Raw genomic sequence first — 22606 nt, forward strand, 5'->3', positions numbered from 1 at the left:
AGGACTTTGTTTCACCATGTATCAGCATTATCCTTAATTTATGAGCATGAGTGTAGTTGGCGTCTCTGAGGGTTTTCGTATAGCCGTGCTCCCTCTCGACGGTATCCATCTGCCTGGCTGTACGTAGACACCATCTCGGCTTGTTCCCGACACGAATACCGGACCATTCTACTACTTATAGTACGCTGCGTCGATCACATAGCCTGCAACACGCACTGAACACGCGGCACGTGGTCAGAGTTTAATATATTTTGTGTGGGATCTAAAATTTAAAAACCTCTCTCACACCGGCCTGATTTAGCTTCACTCATCAGGATAGTAAAAAACATGCATATATATTAAGGGAATTTTCATTGACAATGCAGGCTTATCACATTCACACAGTTCAATACTGTTCTATCCTGATTAAATTAAGCTTAACATAAATTCCATAAGGCAGTGAAGCAATTTCGAAGTCTCGGTGCGACGAAAATTGTCAGTCGATCTCCTGGAAACATTTGTAATAATTATTAACTTTCGTTGATCACATGGGGAAGACCGGAGATCTGCTGGTAAGACCGTGTTAGCCTATTTATTTGAAGTAACTGGATATCTTGAGCATACAAAAAAAATGGCTCTGAGCACTATGGGACTCAACTGCTGAGGTCATTAGTCCCCTAGAACTTAGAACTAGTTAAACCTAACTAACCTAAGGACATCACAAACATCCATGCCCGAGGCAGGAGTCGAACCTGCGACCGTAGCGGTCTTGCGGTTCCAGACTGCAGCGCCTTTAACCGCACGGCCACTTCGGCCGGCTTGAGCATACAAAACGGCAGGTTCGTCCAGTGTAAATCAGACGTTTCCCACTGATCAGCGTAGTAAGCAGACACTGTCAATAATAATAATCCGTTAAATAATACGCAAACACACTTACTTTAGTTTAGTTCATGTATTACATTCCTTCTCATACAGAATCTCATCAAGATGGCGACTAGCTCAACAATACATACATATACATTCTTCTTTCACGACTAATCGGCAAGAAGTCCCCTATTCCTTTTCCTAAGAGAAAACATAGATAGCAGAGAAGCTATTCCATGGAGTAAATGGACGCTCCAAGGAATAATTGGGCTTGAAACTACTTTGCATTGATAATCGGTAAGATAAGAAGAGATATTTCGAGATATGTACTGTGTTATATAATTTATAAAATTTCTGAAAATATCGTGGAGAGACCGCTGCAAGAGACATTACAAGAGGAACTTTCACTCGTCAGCGCCATCCACTGTGGCAACGATGCATTTGCGGACATACGTTCATGGGACCTCCATTCCTCCATTTCCGGTCAGGAATCCGTCCTTGCAGTTTGTCGGTTTTTATTAATGTTCACCCTGTATGTACTATTGCTAGTGTGGAAATTGTCTTCGGTCACATGAATCATTTGTGGGCTGACGCTAGAAACAAAATTGAGTGTCCATACGGAAAAAAAGGCATAAATGTACATTTGTTGTAATCTGAAGTTTCCAACATGCAACGACTTTTACCAAAAAATGAAAGGTAACGAAAATTTGTTGAAAGCTGTAACTAGCAATAGTACATACAGGGTGAACATTAATAAAAACCGACAAACTGCAAGGACGGATTCCTGACCGGAAATGGAGGAATGGAGGTCCCATGAACGTATGTCCGCAAATGCATCGTTGCCACAGTGGATGGCGCTGACGAGTGAAAGTTCCTCTTGTAATGTCTCTTGCAGCGGTCTCTCCACGATATTTTCAGAAATTTTATAAATTATATAACACAGTACATATCTCGAAATATCTCTTCTTATCTTACCGATTATCAATGCAAAGTAGTTTCAAGCCCAATTATTCCTTGGAGCGTCCATTTACTCCATGGAATAGCTTCTCTGCTATCTATGTTTTCTCTTAGGAAAAGGAATAGGGGACTTCTTGCCGATTAGTCGTGAAAGAAGAATGTATATGTATGTATTGTTGAGCTAGTCGCCATCTTGATGAGATTCTGTATGAGAAGGAATGTAATACATGAACTAAACTAAAGTAAGTGTGTTTGCGTATTATTTAACGGATTATTATTATTGACAGTGTCTGCTTACTACGCTGATCAGTGGGAAACGTCTGATTTACACTGGACGAACCTGCCGTTTTGTATGCTCAAGCCGGCCGAAGTGGCCGTGCGGTTAAAGGCGCTGCAGTCTGGAACCGCAAGACCGCTACGGTCGCAGGTTCGACTCCTGCCTTGGGCATGGATGTGTGTGGTGTCCTTAGGTTAGTTAGGTTTAAGTAGTTCTAAGTCTAGGGGACTGATGACCTCAGATGTTAAGTCCCATAGTGCTTGGAGCCATTTTTATTGATCTGGAACGGGATCTGATAGACGCCCCAATTCATTCACTGCCTGCATCGTTAATGCCATCCCTGTCTCTGATAACATTGTGCAACACACGGACAGTACGTACAAACCTATTTTCTTTTGACACGTTTGGTTCAAAAATGGTTCAAATGGTTCTGAGCACTATGGGGCTCAACTTCTGAGGTCATTAGTCCCCTAGAACTTAGAACTAGTTAAACCTAACTAACCTAAGGACATCACAAACATCCATGCCCGAGGCAGGATTCGAACCTGCGACCGTAGCGGTCTTGCGGTTCCAGACTGCAGCGCCTTTAACCGCACGGCCACTTCGGCCGGCTGACACGTTTGGTACTTCTAAACATGTTTCTGAAAATCGACATCTCGTCCGTAATATCCCAAAAGCATATTCAATGGTTTTTCTACCTTCTGGTAGATTAATATTGAAGTTTTGTTCATATGCCGCCTTACGGTTTGTTGAAAATGGATGCAGATGGTCCAGTTTCAATGGGAGGGCTTCATATCCAACGAGGGCGTGTGGTGCTGAAATATTTCTATTTGGTAAGACTATTTGGGTAGGTGGACTACATTAAATTCGTTGTTTCCCGCCGTCTAAGCAGTTCCAGGGCCGTAAAATTTCACCCACCACTTTTTCTTCCAGCGCCAACATCAATAGCCAAAAACTTTTTATTGGCATCAGCAACACCCATTAGTAACTACAGAAAAGTATTTCAGGCATCTGAAATAACTAGATCCACAATGTGGTGGACATTTATATTCACAATGGCGTCCATCTATTGCTCCTATACGGTTCGGAAATTTCCATAACAGAAAATAATTTTTTTGCTGCACTCTTGACTTCAGTGCAACAGAAGAACACGAGTCATAAACTATAAAGCTAACAGTACATCTTCAAAGTCTAAATTCAAATGCTAGACGTCGAAAACGGTCCCTGTTGCCAAAATCTGAAAGAGAAGAGAACAAAAGTTTTGGTACCAAATAATTCAGTTGCTGTAGTTGAAATAATTAACAACTGAGTAATTAAAGAAACAATTAATCATTTTAAGTATAATGGAAACACGTAACTAAATAAGTTTTACATTTACTGACGATGTAAGAACCAATCCTCTTTATTTATGTTTTTTCAGTATAATCAATTAGAAATAGCAGAAATATATTATTTTGACTGTACACTTATATACAGTCATCTTTAATATTTTTTTTTGTTTTCACAAAATAAATTATGTTTGTTCTGGGGGACTAATGTAGAAAGAAATGGAAATACCTGAAACATACATTCAGAAAGAATATGGAAACTCCACAATGAACAGGGCGATTCCGTGATGATGATACAAACTCTGAGGGATTATTGAGAAGAATAAAATATATCGATTTGAGGTAAGGGACTCTCGACAGATTCGAAAGTTGTACCTAGATATCGTTCTGATACTTCTGACAATGGAATAGTCGTACCGGTACTGTTGCCGCTAAAATTGTGGGGAAGGCAGCTTGCAGAGGTGGTAGTATGGATCAAAATAAATAAAAAAAAGCCCATAAACCTGGGCTCTAAAGTGTATACCTTAAGAGCTATGAGCACTTGTTCGTCTTAGATACTATGAAACACATTTCTTCTGTTTAACAACTGCTCACAGCCCTTGAGCCCGTACTGACTGGAATTTTTTTCTTGTTTTACCCGTATTAGCTCCTCCAAAAGTGGGGAAACCAAATAGCTTGCAGTAGAAGAGACGTGATAACAGTGTCGAAGGTGAACAGGGGCTCATAGGTCTTAAGACATGCATTTTAGGGTCTCTATTTACTAGAATTTTTTTCTTGTTTTGATCCGAACGACCAGATACGGCAGTTATCTACCATAAAGTATTAGCAACAACCGTATCGTTGCATGTATGCCACGGTTAGAGGTATCAGAACGATTTTCGTTTTTAACTTTCGACCCGGTCGTTTCCGGAACAGAGGTCCCTCACCCAGAATTTGTACATTTACCCTTTTCCATCACCCCTAAAAGTTTGTAACATCACGGAAACGCACTATACATCTCGTTCTACCTACAGTCTCCCACACAGGAAGTGTACATCTGCAGCTCCCATGAAGTTCACCCGGGATGTTCAAAAAATAGCTCTGAGCACTATGAGAGTTAACATCTGAGGTCATCAGTCCTCTAGACTTAGAACTACTTAAACCTAACTAACCTAAGGACATCACACACATCCATGCCTGATGCAGGATTCGAACCTGCGACTGTAGCAGCAGCGCGGTTCCGGACTGAAGCGCCTAGAACCGCCCGGTCACAGTGGCCGGCCTCACCCGGGATGTTGTTTTCCCGAGCACGATCATAAGAAACCTTAAGTCTCCTTCAGTGAAAGATGACAAAATCACAGAGACCAGCCGGCCGATGTGGCCGAGCGGTTCTAGGCGCTTCAGTCTGGAACCGCGCGACCGCTACGGTCGCAGGTTCGAATCCTGCCTCGGGCATGGATGTGTGTGATGTCCTTAGGTTAGTTAGGTTTAAGTAGTTCTAAGTTCTAGGGGACTGATGACCTCAGATGTTAAGTCCCATAGTGCTCAGAGCCATTTGAACCACAGAGACCAGTGTTGTAGAACCAAGCAAGCAACAGGGCGCAATGCCTTCCTGGCCTGAAGATTACGGTAGCTTTTCCAGGTTCCATAGTTCCAAGAGAAGTATAAGGAAAAGAGAATATCCGGAAGCGAATGATTGTACTGGAGGAAAAAAGGCTGTTTTAAATTTGGGGAAACAAACAGGTGATATGGGAGATGACCATGATTTTGGCTATGGCTCTGAGCACTATGGGACTCAACTACTGTGGTCATAAGTCCCCTAGAACTTAGAACTACTTAAACCTAACTAACCTAAGGACAGCACACAACACCCAGCCATCACGAGGCAGAGAAAATCCCTGACCCCGCCGGGAATCGAACCCGGGAACCCGGGCGTGGGAAGCGAGAACGCTACCGCACTACCACGAGATGCAGGCTGACCATGATTTCTTTTTAAGTTTAGTTCCATATGTGAGTCGTTTGGACGAGCTGGAAAAGCCGCACCTGTGATCAAAATTCAAAACTGCGTACTAAAGGCTGTAAAGGAGCACGAAACGAGGCAGTTATATCAGCAACATCCTCCACATTATGAGACATCGCCAGCAGCCAAAAAATACCTTTTTCGGGAACGAACAGCCTCATGAACCAAATGAAGGTATTCAATAAAAGAATTTGAACAGTTTTTATTTCTAATTTCAAAATACACTCTCAGACAAAAGAAAACGACGCACCCCGATGTAGTCATCCAAATGGGATCGCCATCGGTAGACGTGATGTACGTATACAGACAAACAAATTATTTCAGAAAAATTGGATTATTTGTTAAAAAGAAAGAGCTTCACAAATTTAGCAAATCAATAACAAGTTGGTCGACCCTTGGCACTCATGCAGGCAATTATTCGCCTTGGCACCGACTGACAGTTGTTGGGTAACCTCCTGAGGGATACTGTGCCGGAGTCTGTCCAGTTGGCGGGTTAGATCATCAAAATCCGAAGCCGGTTGGAGGGCCCTGACCAAAAGGCTCCAACTGTTATCAAGTGGGGAGAGATCTGGCTACCTCGTTGTCCGAGGTAGGGTTTGACAAGCACTAAGACAACCAGCAGAAACTCTCACCTTGTGCAGGAAGCGTTATCTTGCTGAAATACAAACCCAGGGTGACTTGCCATGAAGAACGACAAAAAGGGGTGTAGAATATCGTCGACGTACCGCTGTGTTGTAAGGGCGCTGCGGATGACAACCAAAGGGGTGGTTCTCTGAAATGAAATGGCATTCCAGACCATCACTCCTGGATGTCGGGCAATACGGGGGCTGACGCTAAGTTTGGTATCCCTCCGTTTTCCGCGGCTGGTCATTGGGGCTCAGTTCGAAACAGGACTCATCATTGAAGGAAACTCTACTCCAGTCAATGAGATTCGAGGCCGAAGACGCGGCTGGAGACGCCCTGGCCAACTTTGGGATACCAACCTGACCGTCACACTCCAGCTCTTGAGCCAGGAGTAATAGTCATTTCAAAGAAGGACCCCTCTGGTTGTCATCCGCATCATCCTTACAGCGATGCGTCGACAATATTCTACATCCCGTTTTGCTGCCCTTCATAGAAAGCCACCCTGGGCCTACTTTTCAGCAAGATAATGCCTCCTGCACACAATGTGAGTTTCTACTGGTTGTTTCGAGCTTGCCAGACCCTACCTTGACCAGCAAGGTAACTGGATCTCTCTCCAGTTGAGAACGTTTGGAGCATTAAGGACAGGCCGCTCCAACCAGCTCGGGATTTTGACGATCTAACCCACCGGTTCTACAGAATAGGGCACGATAACCCTCAGGAGGACATCCGACAATTCTATCTGCAAAATGGTTCAAATCTTATATCTCTGGCAGGAAACAAAGGGTGTTATTAGGAAAGAGCTTGATACATGTCTATCAGGCATCATCCAACTGGGAACTAATTACATGTGGGGTCCCACAAGGTTCCATTTTGGGGCCCTTACTTTTTCTTGTGTATATCAATGACCTTTCATCAGTAACATTACCAGATGCCAGGTTTGTTTTGTTTGCCGATGATACAAACATTGCAATAAATAGCAAATCAAGTGTAGTCTTAGAAAGATCAGCCAATAAAATATTTGTGGACATTAATCACTGGTTCCTAGCCAATTCTTTGTCACTAAACTTTGAAAAAACACACTACATGCAGTTCAGAACTTGTAAGGGGTGTCCCAAGAGTATATGTCTAACATATGATGACAAGAAGATAGAAGAAGTGGACAGTGTTAAATTCTTGGGATTACAGCTTGATAATAAACTCAATTGGGAGGAGCACACCACAGAACTGCTGAAGCGTCTTAACAAATCTCTGTTTGCAATGCGAATTTTGTCAGACGTAGGGGATATAAAAATGAAAAAGCTGGCATACTATGCTTACTTTCATTCCATAATGTCATATGGGATTATTTTTTGGGGTAATTCATCAAGCCAAGCTAAAGTTTTCCGGGCACAAAAACGTGCAGTAAGAATTATATGTGGTGTGAACTCAAGAACATCCTGCAGAAGCCTGTTTAGGGAACTAGGGATACTAACTACAGCTTCCCAGTATATTTATTCCTTAATGAAATTTGTCATTAAAAATATATCACTTTTTCAAACCAACAGCTCAATTCATGGAATCAATACTAGAAATAAGAATAATCTTCACAAGAATTTAAAGTCACTTAGTCTTGTACAAAAAGGTGTGCATTATTCAGGAACACACATTTTCAATAACTTGCCAGCAGCCATAAAAAGCTTAACAACCAATGAAATTCAGTTTAAGAGAAGCCTAAAGGATTTATTGGTGGCCAACTCCTTCTACTCCATTGATGAATTTCTTAGTAAAACCAACTGATTTGTATATAAGTACAACATAACTTCTGCACAATTTCAGTGCAGTAATGTGTTCACTGAAAATTTGTGTGTGTGTGTGTGTGTGTGTGTGTAAGTATAATCTAACTTCTGCACCATTTCAGTGCAGTAATGTGTTCATTGTAAATAAGTATTACAGTAGTTGTATTACATGTTTATTACCTTATAAATAAATAAAAAACGTTTTTTATTTTAAATTCAGTGCATTAGTATTTGTAAAATGACTCTTAGTGTTCATTAAAAATGACGATCATTCCACTTGGGACCTGTGGAATGGTACATTAGCTTATTTGTTTTAGTTGTAAATATTTGTCATGTATTGTTGTTTTTCTGACATGTTCCACATCCAGGAGGACCTCCTCACTACGGATCAATTGGAATGAAAGTAAATCTAATCTAATCTAATCTAATCTATCTACCCATGACAAGCCGAATAATAGCTTGCATAAGGGCCAGTAACAAAAGTAAAACGAGGATAATGGAATGTAGTCGAATTAAGTCGGGTGATGCTGAGGGAATTAGATTAGGAAATGAGACACTTAAAGTAGTAAAGGAGTTTTGCTATTTGGGGAGCAAAATAACTGATGATGGTCGAAGTAGAGAGGATATAAAATGTAGACTGGCAATGGCAAGGAAAGCGTTTCTGAAGAAGAGAAATTTGTTAACATCGAGTATAGATTTAAATGGCAGGAAGTCGTTTCTGAAAGTATTTGTATGGAGTGTAGCCATGTATGAAAGTGAAACATGGACGATAAATAGTTTGGACAAGAAGAGAATAGAAGCTTTTGAAATGTGGTGCTACAGAAGAATGCTGAAGATTAGATGGGTAGATCACATAACTAATGAGGAGGTATTGAATAGGATTGGGGAGAAGAGAAATTTGTGGCACAACTTGACTAGTAGAAGGGATCGGTTGGTAGGACATGTTCTGAGGCATCAAGGGATCACCAATTTAGTATTGGAGGGCAGCGTGGAGGGTAAAAATCGTAGAGGGAGACCAAGAGATGAATACACTAAGCAGATTCAGAAGGATTAAGGTTGCAGTTGTTACTGGGAGATGAAGCAGCTTGCACAGAATAGAGTATCATGGAGAGCTGCATCAAACCAGTCTCAGGACTGAAGACCACAACAACAACAATGGCCAGAGGCGGGCCAACGCGTTATTGACTTTATTAATTTGTGAAGGTCTTTCTGTTGAATAAAAAATCCAATGTTTACTGAAATTGTAACCAATTATTTGTCTGTACATGTACATCGCATCTACAGATTCCCGTCCCATTCGAATAATTCCTTCGTGTTGCGTCCTTTTTTTCTTTGCCTTGGATTGTACATACGGTATGAATATTACAAAATAGGGCGAATTCATTTTACCTTAAAAATAATATATATAAATTTGAAACTGGAAAGAAATTACTTATTTTTTCAATTTTTATTTTTTATGCAATTTTTAAGTTAAAAGTTTGTGATTTTGTTGTCTGTTTTAGACACCTCAGCTCTACAGCGACATTGTCTTCTGATTTCACTTGTGGTGAAAGGGCTAGTCTTTTCCTCGTTAGCCGAGGTGCTATTTTATGGAGGGCGTTATGGAATGCACGGATTTGCGTTCTTGTATAAGGGGCGTTCAAAAATAAACGAGCCGGAGGTATAATTACAGAAACTGGTACCTGTATGTCAGAAGTATTGACCCTGGCTGTTGAGACACTTGCCCCACTGTGACACAAGGCAGTGAATGGCTGTATCATAAAATTCCCGGGGCTGCGATGTTTCGACTGATTCCCCATATTGCAGTCATGTACGTGGTCACTGTTTTGGTGCTATCCATCCCCAGAAGGTGTAGTCCATCCACCAAAACTCTTTCCCCAACTCAAACAAGCGATGTCAGTCAGTCATTATGTGGTAACCAAAGGTATACTAGTGGACGGATGGGATGGAAAAGACGCCCCCGATGTACTGAAATAATAAGCATTACAGTTGATTGTGTGAACAATTTTACCAATTTTACAGTAAGTTCAATACCTACCAATGATGTGACAGCATGTTTCTCAATTTCAGTACCATAGCTAAACCACCCCACCCCTTCACTTTACAAGCATCATTGCGAATGTGGATTGATGACTGTGCAATATGTCCATGGATTGTTAATTTTCGAACACATACGTCATCAAAGTACACTCCTGGAAATGGAAAAAAGAACACATTGACACCGGTGTGTCAGACCCACCATACTTGCTCCGGACACTGCGAGAGGGCTGTACAAGCAATGATCACACGCACGGCACAGCGGACACACCAGGAACTGCGGTGTTGGCCGTCGAATGGCGCTAGCTGCGCAGCATTTGTGCACCGCCGCCGTCAGTGTCAGCCAGTTTGCCGTGGCATACGGAGCTCCATCGCAGTCTTTAACACTGGTAGCATGCCGCGACAGCGTGGACGTGAACCGTATGTGCAGTTGACGGACTTTGAGCGAGGGCGTATAGTGGGCATGCGGGAGGCCGGGTGGACGTACCGCCGAATTGCTCAACACGTGGGGCGTGAGGTCTCCACAGTACATCGATGTTGCCGCCAGTGGTCAGCGGAAGGTGCACGTGCCCGTCGACCTGGGACCGGACCGCAGCGACGCACGGATGCACGCCAAGACCGTAGGATCCTACGCAGTGCCGTAGGGGACCGCACCGCCACTTCCCAGCAAATTAGGGACACTGTTGCTCCTGGGGTATCGGCGAGGACCATTCGCAACCGTCTCCATGAAGCTGGGCTACGGTCCCGCACACCGTTAGGCCGTCTTCCGCTCACGCCCCAACATCGTGCAGCCCGCCTTCAGTGGTGTCGCGACAGGCGTGAATGGAGGGACGAATGGAGACGTGTCGTCTTCAGCGATGAGAGTCGCTTCTGCCTTGGTGCCAATGATGGTCGTATGCGTGTTTGGCGCCGTGCAGGTGAGCGCCACAATCAGGACTGCATACGACCGAGGCACACAGGGCCAACACCCGGCATCATGGTGTGGGGAGCGATCTCCCACACTGGCCGTACACCACTGGTGATCGTCGAGGGGACACTGAATAGTGCACGGTACATCCAAACCGTCATCGAACCCATCGTTCTACCATTCCTAGACCGGCAAGGGAACTTGCTGTTCCAACTGGACAATGCACGTCCGCATGTATCCCGTGCCACCCAACGTGCTCTAGAAGGTGTAAGTCAACTACCCTGGCCAGCAAGATCTCCGGATCTGTCCCCCATTGAGCATGTTTGGGACTGGATGAAGCGTCATCTCACGCGGTCTGCACGTCCAGCACGAACGCTGGTCCAACTGAGGCGCCAGGTGGAAATGGCATGGCAAGCCGTTCCACAGGACTACATCCAGCATCTCTACGATCGTGTCCATGGGAGAATAGCAGCCTGCATTGCTGCGAAAGGTGGATATACACTGTACTAGTGCCGACATTGTGCATGCTCTGTTGCCTGTGTCTATGTGCCTGTGGTTCTGTCAGTGTGATCATGTGATGTATCTGACCCCAGGAATGTGTCAATAAAGTTTCCCCTTCGTGGGACAATGAATTCACGGTGTTCTTATTTCAATTTCCAGGAGTGTATTTCAGACAGCACTCTACATATTTCTAACACTCCGAGCAGTGTGCTTAATTTACGATCTGTCCCTATGATTATGGGGGTCACAGAGCATTCTTGCAGTCTTAGGGTAAAATTAGAAAGACCCCCTCACACTGTCACTGACCAACCCGCCTTGCAGCACCGTTACCGATTTAATCAGCAATCGATCACAAGTGGGCCGCTACATTCCACGTCTCATGAATGAATAGAGCTTGCCGAGTCATCGCCCATCCAAGTGCGCAAGATTTCTCGAGATGCGCCCATGTCGAGTAGGTGAGCACTCCTTATCGATGAATAGTAACAGATTTGAAAGTGTTGTCATGTAATAGCAGACGGTGAAGAAGATCAAGAAACGTGTGATTTTTATGCGCGATGGAGCTCCAGATGGATGGAGTTCGAAGCATTTTTGCGTAAATCAACCAATCTATCAATTTTGAAGTATTATTCCAGAGTCTAGGATCCGTACCTGGAAGGTATTGGTAAGAGAGAACATAAACACATGCATTCCTAAGGCTACAACGATCTGGGCTATAAAGTTAGATCGCTTGCGTTTCCGACCTATCAGTAGCATGGAATGCGGTGCTGTTAATATTCCAATGTAAGAAATATATTTCAAGCGCATGACATACACCCTCCTTCCCGGTTTCTCTACGATAAACCATGTTATCGAACCGTAAAACGAAAAAAAAATTACTGCCTTAAAACATTCGGCTCTGTGTGATACGAGCACAATATAGCTTTCCGGAGATGTACAGTGTCCACTGTTCATATCCGATCACGGTTCAGAAGTTATACTATGCCTGCCTCTGTCCTATATAAAATGATCGTTAGTAACGGGGAACACCTCTTACAAGGAAACAGATAAACGCATACCAGCAGCGGTTTGTGTATTGCACAGTACACACTTGCGACAGTGAGCTTCATCAAGCTACTCAATAATGCGTTGAACTTTTTGCGACGAAGGTAAGCAACAATTTTCTGTACTCGTATTCCTGTGAAGCGTCAACGACAAGAAATTTCTATCAGTAATCATTTTTTGCCTACGAACATTTTTATTCTTCTCTTCATGAGCGATTCACTGACCCCCCCCCCCCCCCCGCCTCCACCGTCACCTTTCTGCTAAAGCTCTAAAATTACAGCTAGAATACATAAAGCAGGACCAAGAAGGAACTGCAAATTGCAAGAGAGAAGCAACAGTTTTAGGATGTTGGACTGGACCGAAAGCCGGCCGGTGTGGCCGAGCGGTTCTAGGCGCTTCAGTCTGGAACCGCGCGACCGCTACGGTCGTAGGTTCGAATCCTGCCTCGGGCATGGATGTGTGTGATGTCCTTAGGTTAGTTAGGTTTAAGTAGTTCTGAGTTCTAGGGGACTGATGACCTCAGATGTTAAGTGCCATAGTGCTCAGAGCCAGTACAACTGGTTCTAGAATCGGCGTTATTTGCAAAAGTGATGTAGCCGTCACAAAGGGAAGTCTGCATCGTGGAGTCTCTCTCTCTCTCTCTCTGTCCTCCTTATTTTTTATGTTACTTAGTTATGTACTTAGCTTTTTCCCTTAACGTAATCACAGTGAGGGGTTTGCGGCCTGAAGTACTAGCAAGACTGTACACCGCCGTTATTTTTCATTCGCTCAATACACAAATGGAATGGGACAGAATTTGCAAACAGTGGTAATATTACACTTAAGGACGGGATTATCTTATTCAGTCAACGTCTTGGAACACGTTACCAAAGATATTGTTTAACTTAGTTGTCTTTTCTTGGTGTAATTTCTCATGTAGGTCATTATTTGAAGTGTCACATATGACCTAAGATAAATAATTTTAGATTGAAATTTAATAATGCGTTTCCTTTCGTCTTAGTCTTAGACCAAACGTCAACAACTGTAATTTTTGAAAACCAACTGAGATGCTCTTTAGATGCACCTAGTTCAAAGTCTTTGATTCCACAAAAATGTCACAGCCACACAGTTATCGTTGTACCTTGCCGGCATGGTAGCTCAGCGTGTTCGGTCACAGAGCAGGCTGGTCTCTGTAATAAAAAAACTGAGTGAAGGATCAACAGCTAACTTCAACGGGTGTCATGTGACGTCCACTACGATCAAACACAACGATGTAGATGTACCTTATGGTGGCACAGCAACCGAAAACCGGTTTGTAAAATAATAAATGTTCTAGAATATTACTCCAGTCTCGTGTGTGTGTGTGTGTGTGTGTGTGTGTGTGTGTGTGTGTGGTGTGTGTATGCGTGCGTGCGTGGGTGTGTGTCTCATTCCTAACGAAAACGAGAACATGCTTAAAAGCGGTGATATGCTTTTCTACTAAGCTAAAAGAGTCATGTAAAATTTTTATTTAGCACTGAGTGCCAGTTTAAACGCAATGAATTGTAATCAGTCGGATTAGTTGATATTATTGCAATAGTAACAGAATTAGCAGTAGCAAACACAGTAGTTGACATTATTGTAGTAGTAACAGTATCAGTAGGCCCATGTGCACCTCTTGTAGCTGATACAGATATGTTGCGCAAGTGGGCAACTTAAGAAATAACGTGGCGTGAGACAAGTTACTATCCCAATGCCAGCTAGATTGGGTGGCTCAAAAGAACTAAGCTCTACAAGGGCCCGCCCTCTTGTGTTTGAGAGGGAGTGAAGGATGAGCAAACAAAAAAAAATTTACAAGAACGGAAAGTGAGGGCCAGTCAGCTATCAGATCATTGGGATCATTGGCGGGCCACCGGCTGTGCTCTCGTGGTCTGTATGCTTCTTCACGCGCTCTAATCTTGTTCTTGAGATTCCTGCGAGAGGTATACAATGGTGATTGATGAGAAGAGAATGGTAGCACGGGTTCTCTAAATTTATGCACTGAATTTCGTAAGAACTGCGTCCTCTTTTTTCCAAGGATTCTCTTTTGAGTTACCCGAGCATTTTTCTATTACACATTCGTATAGGCTACACTGACATGCTACTATCCTATAAGCGCGTCTGTGTATTTGTATGATATCTGTTGTCGTGCCTACGCATCTCCAAACATTGGAGCAATAATCTACAATTGGTCCCACTAGCATCATTACAAAGGTTGTCCAGAAAGTAAGTTTCAGTCGGTCACGAAATGGAAACCACAGGGTAAATTCGGTAAAGCTCTCCACAGATGTGTTGGGCAGTGTCTCTAGTATGCCCGTCGATCGTGTCGCGTCGCTCTTTTCAGTTTTGAGTAAACAGTGAGCACGTAAAAATGCGTAGGGAATAGCATCTCCCGCCAAGTATGAGGGCCTGGTTAGATGTTTCGCCTGTGTCAAGCAGCCCGCATAACACAACTGTCGAGCAGTTCCTTCTTCATGTCAATTCTCGGCCGCACACTGCAGGGGCAATGAAGACGCTCCTGCAGCGTTTCCTATGAGAAGTGTTTGATCACCCACAATACAGTCCATAATTGGCTCCCCCTGAGTCTCATCTCTGCTCACAAGAACCGCTGGCTTTGAAGACAAAATTTTTCAACAGACAACGAGCTGCAGACCAGTGCAGATAGCTGGCCGAAAGCACCGGCGGCTGCTTTCTATGATGAGGATATTGGAAAGTTGATACATCACTACGGCAAACCTCGAAGTTGGAACGGCTGCTATGTAGAGAAGTAGGCGGAAGCTATACCTAACTGTTGCAAATAAAACGCTTCTGGTTCTCACTGTGGTTTCCATTTCGCGACCGATCTTAACTTACTTTATAGACAACCCTCGTAATTAAAGTGCAGCTGTTCATAGAGGTCAAGTGTGGACTGTAGTTACTGCACGGCGGGGAAACTTGGTGGATATTCTTATACGGTAACGTCGAACCGAAATACACTGAAAAAAAGGTTACAATTTCTGCCAACAGGTGCAAATCTGGCGTTGTGAATGCAAGAAAGACGTATAGAAATGTTTCCATATGTAATGGATTAAGAACAGGGTGTGGACAGAAAAGGTCAGACAAGTGCAGAGGCATAATGTTGATTTTATTATTAACCGGCTCTTACACAATTCGTTGAGTATGAGCATTGGAGACGTCGACAAGATTCTGTACAGCGCCGGAGTTGCACCTGATAGCCAAGATTGGAACTCTTTCTGACTACCGTAAATCGGTTCTGCATTAACGTATTAGCATACGTATCAAGCATCGATTTAATACGATATTTGCATGCCACACTGGACCTCCGCGAATAACTGTGCTTTAATTATAACCACCTGATACGTAATTTTCTTTACATGTTTGCTGCATTTTCCGCTGATATTTCCAACTAACCTGTGTCTGCCATTCACCTTCCCGAATAATGTTCGTTTCATTTCACACGGCTTCTTAGTATTACTGTGGTATTAGCAACTATACTCTTAAATCTTATACAACCTGACGTGCTCAAGTTTTTCATTACTAATCATGTAATCGGTCATCCGTTTCTGATACCGCGCTGTCAACAAAAAGTTGAACTCTAATATTCCTTCCTTCATATAAAAAAAATCGGACAGTATAAGGTCCTACTCTTTGTTATAGAAATCCTCCTGCATTTCTTCAAAGGGAGCTGCGATCATCGCATTAGGTGGAAAATTTATCCAAGACGTTTTTTCACTTCTTTTCGATTATCCAACGATGATATTTCCCTGCACATAACAGCATCGTCAGAGGACAATGTTGCTGTGATACGGATCCAATATGATAAAATTATTTATTTATAGTTGCGAACACTAGACGTCGTATTATACTTCCTTGGGGCGCACCTTATTTACTTTCGTTTCTGTAAAAAAACTGCCGTTTAGTATAAAAACAGGTTTATTTTAGTCACATTCTCAGCAGTCTATCTGTTTAGCGACATCGTAGAGTGCCGTAAGACACATTAGACATTAATGACGGAGAACGAGCTTGGATTGGCGAAGGATGGGGAAGGGAAAAATTCGCATTCTTTCCCAAAGGAGGCACCCTGGCATTTGCCGTCAGTGATTTACGGAAACCACGGGAAAACCTAAATTTGTGTGGTTGGACGGGGATTTTCAGCACTGTCCGAGGTCTTACCTCTGAGCTACCTCAATTTGGTTTCCACAGACAGGTAATATTTTCACACGCTCCTGTTGGGTACGCCGCCATCCTTATCGATGAAAGGAGCGATAAGATGCAGCTATTTCTGTCAGGGACACAATCTCGCTTGTAAGACGGACGTATGACGCTTTTATCGAATCAGGAGAGCGCAGATACATCACATTCACAAACACTGACGCAATATCGGCACACTTGGTGGGGGTCTTGTTGATTGCGAGATGGCGTGGTGAGAAAATTAGCCGCTATATGTCCGTGGACCTTAAACTTATCGGCTGTTGTGCATCGGTTTGCTCTCCTTCAACCGAACAACCGTGACAAAGCACTCACCCACATCGAAAGTAACAGATTGCAGTCCAGTTGATCCAGACACTGCTTACCGACATGTTTCACGCTCGACAGGAATTTGGGAGGACTGCGCTTCAAATCCCCTTCCGGCCTTCCAGATTTAGATGTTCTGTGTTTACGCTAAAGAGAATCCTGAGGTTTGAAAAGGGCACTGCGGATTTCCGTCTACATCCTTCCCTAACACTAGCTTGTGCTTTGTTTCTAACGACTTCGTCGTCGACAAAAATTTTGATACTAATCCGCCTTCTCTTCAGTTCCCGCTTACCACTGTTTAATTCTAACTGATGACAATGCTCACTCGAAAAATGTAACGGTTCTGTTGTTCTGTTTTCTGTATCTTTCGGATACTTTCCCTGTTCCGATGACGACTTGCAAGAACTGATGATGATGTTGTTGTTGTGGTCTTCAGTCCTGAGACTGGTTTGATGCAGCTCTCCATGCTACTCTATCCTGTGCAAGCTGCTTCATCTCCCAGTACGTACTGCAACCTACATCCTTCTGAATCTGCTCAGTGTATTCATCTCTTGGTCTCCCTCTACGATTTTTACCCTCCACGCTGCCCTCCAACACTAAATTGATGATCCCTTGATGCCTCAGAACAAGTCCTACCAACCGATCCCTTCTTCTAGTCACGTTGTGCCACAAGCTCCTCTTCTCCCCGATTCTATCCAATAGCTCCTGACTAGTTATGTGATCTACCCAGCTAATCTTGAGCATTCTTCTGTAGCACCACATTACGAAAGCTTCTATTCTCTTCTTGTCCAAACTATTTATCGTCCATGTTTCACTTCCATATATGGCTACACTCCATACAAATACTTTCAGAAACGACTTCCTGACGCTTAAATCTATACTCGATGTTAACAAATTTCTCTTCTTCAGAAACGCTTTCCTTGCCATTGCCAGTTTACATTTTATGTCCTCTCTACTTCGACCATTGTGAGTTATTTTGCTTCGCAAATAGCAAAACTCCTTTACTACTCTAAGTGTCTCATTTCCTAATCTAATTCACTCAGCATCACCCGACTTAATTCGACTACATTCCATTATCGTCGTTTTGCTTTTGTTGATGTTCATCTTATATCCTTCTTTCAAGACACTGTCCATTCCATTCAACTGCTCTTGCAAGTCCTTTGCTGTCTCTGACAGAATTACAATGTCATCGGCGAACCTCAAAGTTTTTATTTCACCTGCATGGATTTTAATACTTACTCCGAATTTTTCTTTTGTTTCCTTTACTGTTTGCTCAATATACAGATTGAATAACATCGGGGAGAGGCTACAACCCTGTATCACTCCCTTCCCAACCACTGCTTCCTTTTCATGTCCCCTGACTCTTATAACTGCCATCTGGTTACTGTACAAATTATAAATAGCCTTTCACTCCCTGTATTTTACCCCTGCCACCTTTAGAATTTGGAATAGAGTATTCCAGTCAATATTGTCAAAAGCTTTCTCTAAGTCTACAAATGCTAGAAACGTAGGTTTGCCTTTCCTTAATCTTTCTTCTAAGATAAGTCGTAAGGTCAGTATTGCCTCACGTGTTCCAGTGTTTCTACGGAATCCAAACTGATCTTCCCCGAGGTTGGCTTCTACTAGTTTTTCCATTCGTCTGTAAAGAATTCGTGTTAGTATTTTGGAGCTGTGACTTATTAAACTGATTGTTCGGTAATTTTCACATCTGTCAACACCTGCTTTCTTTGGGATTGGAATTATTATATTCTTCTTGAAGTCTGAGGGTATTTCGCCTGTCTCATACATTTTGCTCACCAGATGGTAGAGTTTTGTCAGGACTGGCTCTCGCGAAGCTGTCAGTAGTTCTAATGGAATGTTGTCTACTCCTGGGGCCTTGTTTCGACTTAGGCAAGAACTGAAAGCATTGTTTAATGATTGGGAAGGGAGGCTTTTATCGATAGAAGACTATTAATCACAAATTCGAAGGAAAGATCGACGCCAGCCGCAATTGGGCATCGAAATAATTTGATGGTGAACGTTGAAAATTTGTGCCGGCTAGGGACTCGAACCCGGATCTCTCTCTCAACGTGAGCGGTTGTCTTAACTGTGTTTTTTTTTTTTTTTCGTTTTATTCGTCTTTGTTCGTGACATGTGTCTGGGAGGCCGCCAAATTATATCTCTTCAAGTTCATCGTTGAATACTTCACCCAGCGAAGAAGCTATGCTACCGTCCGGACAATTCGACCATTCGGACACGCTTCCCGTTCGATTCGAATTGTCAACTTGTAATAAACTATTAGCGTTCACTGTCCATTCGCAACGAGCCCTCTCTTCCCGCAAGAGACTCAGACCCTGTTGTTTATCCGACTTAAGCTATCAGTGCGTCACGCCTACAGATATTTAGATGCCACACTGGGGTGTCATACTACTGCACCTGTCTGCTATAGTATGCACTGGGAAGCGCTAGTGTGTTCGTTCGTTTTACTTTGCAGACTAGAGATAACGGAAAGAATTTGAGATCGCTATCTCTGCTATGTACCTCCTATAAACTATTCGAGAGAATATCACTGACTAGAATAACCCCATACTCCTACATACCAAGCGGATTTTCGAGCCGATAAAAACTGTTGCGATCAGGTGCTCTCCCTCACAACATATACTGAAAAAGGTTTCCAAGACAAGATAAGAAACGGCCTAGCTGTCATAGATCTTATATCATCTTAAAGTAGGGATGGAAGGGCTACTGCTCAAGCTAACTAGAATTATCAAACGCAAACAGACTTACAGTTGGCTCAAAAAGATGTTAAAGCACAGGAAGATCAAGGTTCAAATGGCTGTAAGCACAATGGAACTTAACATCTGAGCTCATCAGTCCCCTAGAACTTAGAACTACTTAAACCTAACTAACCTAAGGACATCACACACATCCATGCCCGAGGCAGGATTCGAACCTGCGACCGTAGCAGTCGCGCGGTTCCGGACTGAAGCGCTTAGAACCGCTCGGTCACCGCAGCCGGCTCGAGATCAAGGACTCTCTTCGTGGTATCACTAGCGAGAGCATGGTTCTGAATAATGGCCTCCCGATTACTGACATGCCAGACGCCAAATCACGTAAATATGGGTACGCGGACGACCTTGCCATTGAATTCAAACTAAGAACGTTAAGACCATCGACAAAATATTGAATGCAGACCTGAAAGAACTGAACACCTACTTTTCCAAGTGACATCTCAATTCAAACTGTAACAAAAAGACCAGCACCATGATTCACCTTAACAATAGAGGTAGAAAATTAGTGCTCTCGATGAGTCGCCAACGCATTAAGCACGAGAATAAGTCTAAATACTTGAATGCTGTCCTGTGTAAATTGACTGGAACGACATGGAGCTGTGTAGCGATCACAATGAGGACTTTGTAAGTAGGCTGTTTATGTTTTCTCTATGTAAGTAGGCTGTTTAGGTTTTTTATTGGTAACGCCACCTCTGTATGACAATCACTGGCTGTGCTGTGGGCAGTCTGTGTCTGCTTTGCATTGTTGTAATACTCGCCATTGTAGTGTTAGGCAGCTGGCTGTGAACAGCGCGTAGCATTGCGCAGTTGGAGGTGAGCCGCCAGCAGTGGTGGATGTGGGGAGAGAGATGGCGGAGGTTTGCAATTTGTCATGAACTGATATATATATTATGACTTGTGATGATATTAAGGTAAATACATTGTTTGTTCTCTATTAATATCTTTCATTTGCTAACTATCCCTATCAGTAGTTAGTGCCTTTAGTAGTTTGAATCTTTTATTTAGCTGGCAGCAGTGGCGCTTGCTGTATTGCAGTAGCTTGAGCAGCGAAGGTTTTTGTGAGGTAAGTGATTTGTGAAAGGTATAGTTTAATGTTAGTCAGGGCCATTCTTTTGTAGGGAATTTTGAAAGTCAGATTGCGTTGCGCTAAAAATATTGTATGTCAGTTTAAGGACAGTCGTGTAAGAATTGTTGAAAGGGGACGTTTCATATGTCGACCCTTAGCCTAGGATACCTCACTGGAATCTTCTGATTTTTTTCTTGTAGTTTGTGTATTTAGTGTAGCTTTTGTTTATTGCTAACGCGTAATTGTAGAGAGAATCTCCTTTGTAGTTGTAGCCTTTCATTGTTGTACAGTAAAACAGTTGTGGCATGCATATAGATTTCCACCAAGTATTTCGCAGCTGTAATTAACTAGATATTATTTTCAGTGTTATGTTAATGTGTTCTCTTATTTTTGCTCTTCAAATTGTGTTTTTCTGTGTTGTCGTGTGAAATACTGTGACAATAATGGCGTGTGAAAAACGTAATACTAGGCTCCAAAGTAAACTGAGAAATGACAGTGAAGACGAAGGCAGTGTGTTAGCGCCGCAGAGTAATGAATTAACTGATGTTCAAAGTAGTAATTTGGTAATCGTGCATAGGGAAATGGAGCGGGCGGCAAACAATGGCACGGACAGTGAAACAATTAGTGAAGAGGGAAGCATTATCGATCGATCGGTCGGCAACAGCTCGCCTCAGGAATCCGAAATGACAGGACACAATTTCGCAAATACTGTAGATTCAGGTTTTGGGTCATCACCGTTTTCTCAAATAAGTCAAGACACATTTTCTGCTTGTCAAAATGTGAATGTTGTCGGTGCAAATGCACTGCCGAAAAGCGTAGAGAAACAGATTCCAGACACTAATACATTATTATTGCAATTAATGCAACAAATGGAACAAAATCAGAGACAAACACAGCAAAAGCTTGAAAAGTTAGACACAATGGAACAAAATCAGAGACAAACACAGCAAAAGCTTCAAAAGTTAGACACAATGGAACAAAATCTTAAAAAGTTAGACTCATTGGAGCAAACTCTTGAACGAACACGTGAGGATTTAACGGCTGAGTTACATCACGTTGAATCGAAATGTCAAAAAGTCTGTAACGACGTAAAAACACAAATTTGTGAGCATTTCCAACCTATTTTTTCGCGTCATGAAAATGCATTACAGAATCACGAAGCAGCCATAAAAGAACTGCAAACTATTGTTCATGAAAATCACAACACCTTGCAAGCTAAAATTGACTCAGTTGCATCTACCGATTCGGTTACGCAACTTGCAAAAACTCAGGAAAACTTAAAGGTCACAGTAGACACGATTGCAACACAAATGGACACTCTGAAACTTGGTTCAGAAAAACATACAGAGGAAATGATTTCACTATCGGATAAAGTAGCTGAACTTTCAGATCAGTTCACTAACTTATCTACAAAGGTAGATGATGATCTGAATGACACAACACCTGTAGCCTTCACTGACACAGAAGAGTATGAACAAATTAGAAAATTCAAACAAAATCAAAATCAAATCAATACACAGTACAAAAGAGAAATCCGGGAAGTGCAAGATCAGTTGGCACAAGTAGTACAAGAATTACGTATTTCAGAGGACACTCGCGCCCCAATACGGGAAGAGGGACATACAAATACGGAACAGACACAAAATAACAACACAGGGCACTTCGGAAATTGTGAAAGAAGTTGGCAAGGTACGCCGAATTTTGAGATGGAACCGCCGAAACGACGTAACTATGACCGAGATGCTACTCGCCGACACGATGATTTTGACTATAAGCTGTTCATTACTACACGTAAATTCAAAACGTTTAAGAATTCTGCCAACGACATTCATCCACAAGCATGGCTCCATCAATTCTCTCATTGTTTTCCTCCCAACTGGTCGTTGGAACACAGATTAGAATTTATGTGTGGCTACTTAGAGAATGAACCAGCTGTAAGAATGCGATCGGTAATTCACGATTGCCACA

The sequence above is a fragment of the Schistocerca piceifrons genome, chromosome 3, assembly GCF_021461385.2.
Source record: "Schistocerca piceifrons isolate TAMUIC-IGC-003096 chromosome 3, iqSchPice1.1, whole genome shotgun sequence".
NCBI classification, from domain to species: domain Eukaryota; kingdom Metazoa; phylum Arthropoda; class Insecta; order Orthoptera; family Acrididae; genus Schistocerca; species Schistocerca piceifrons.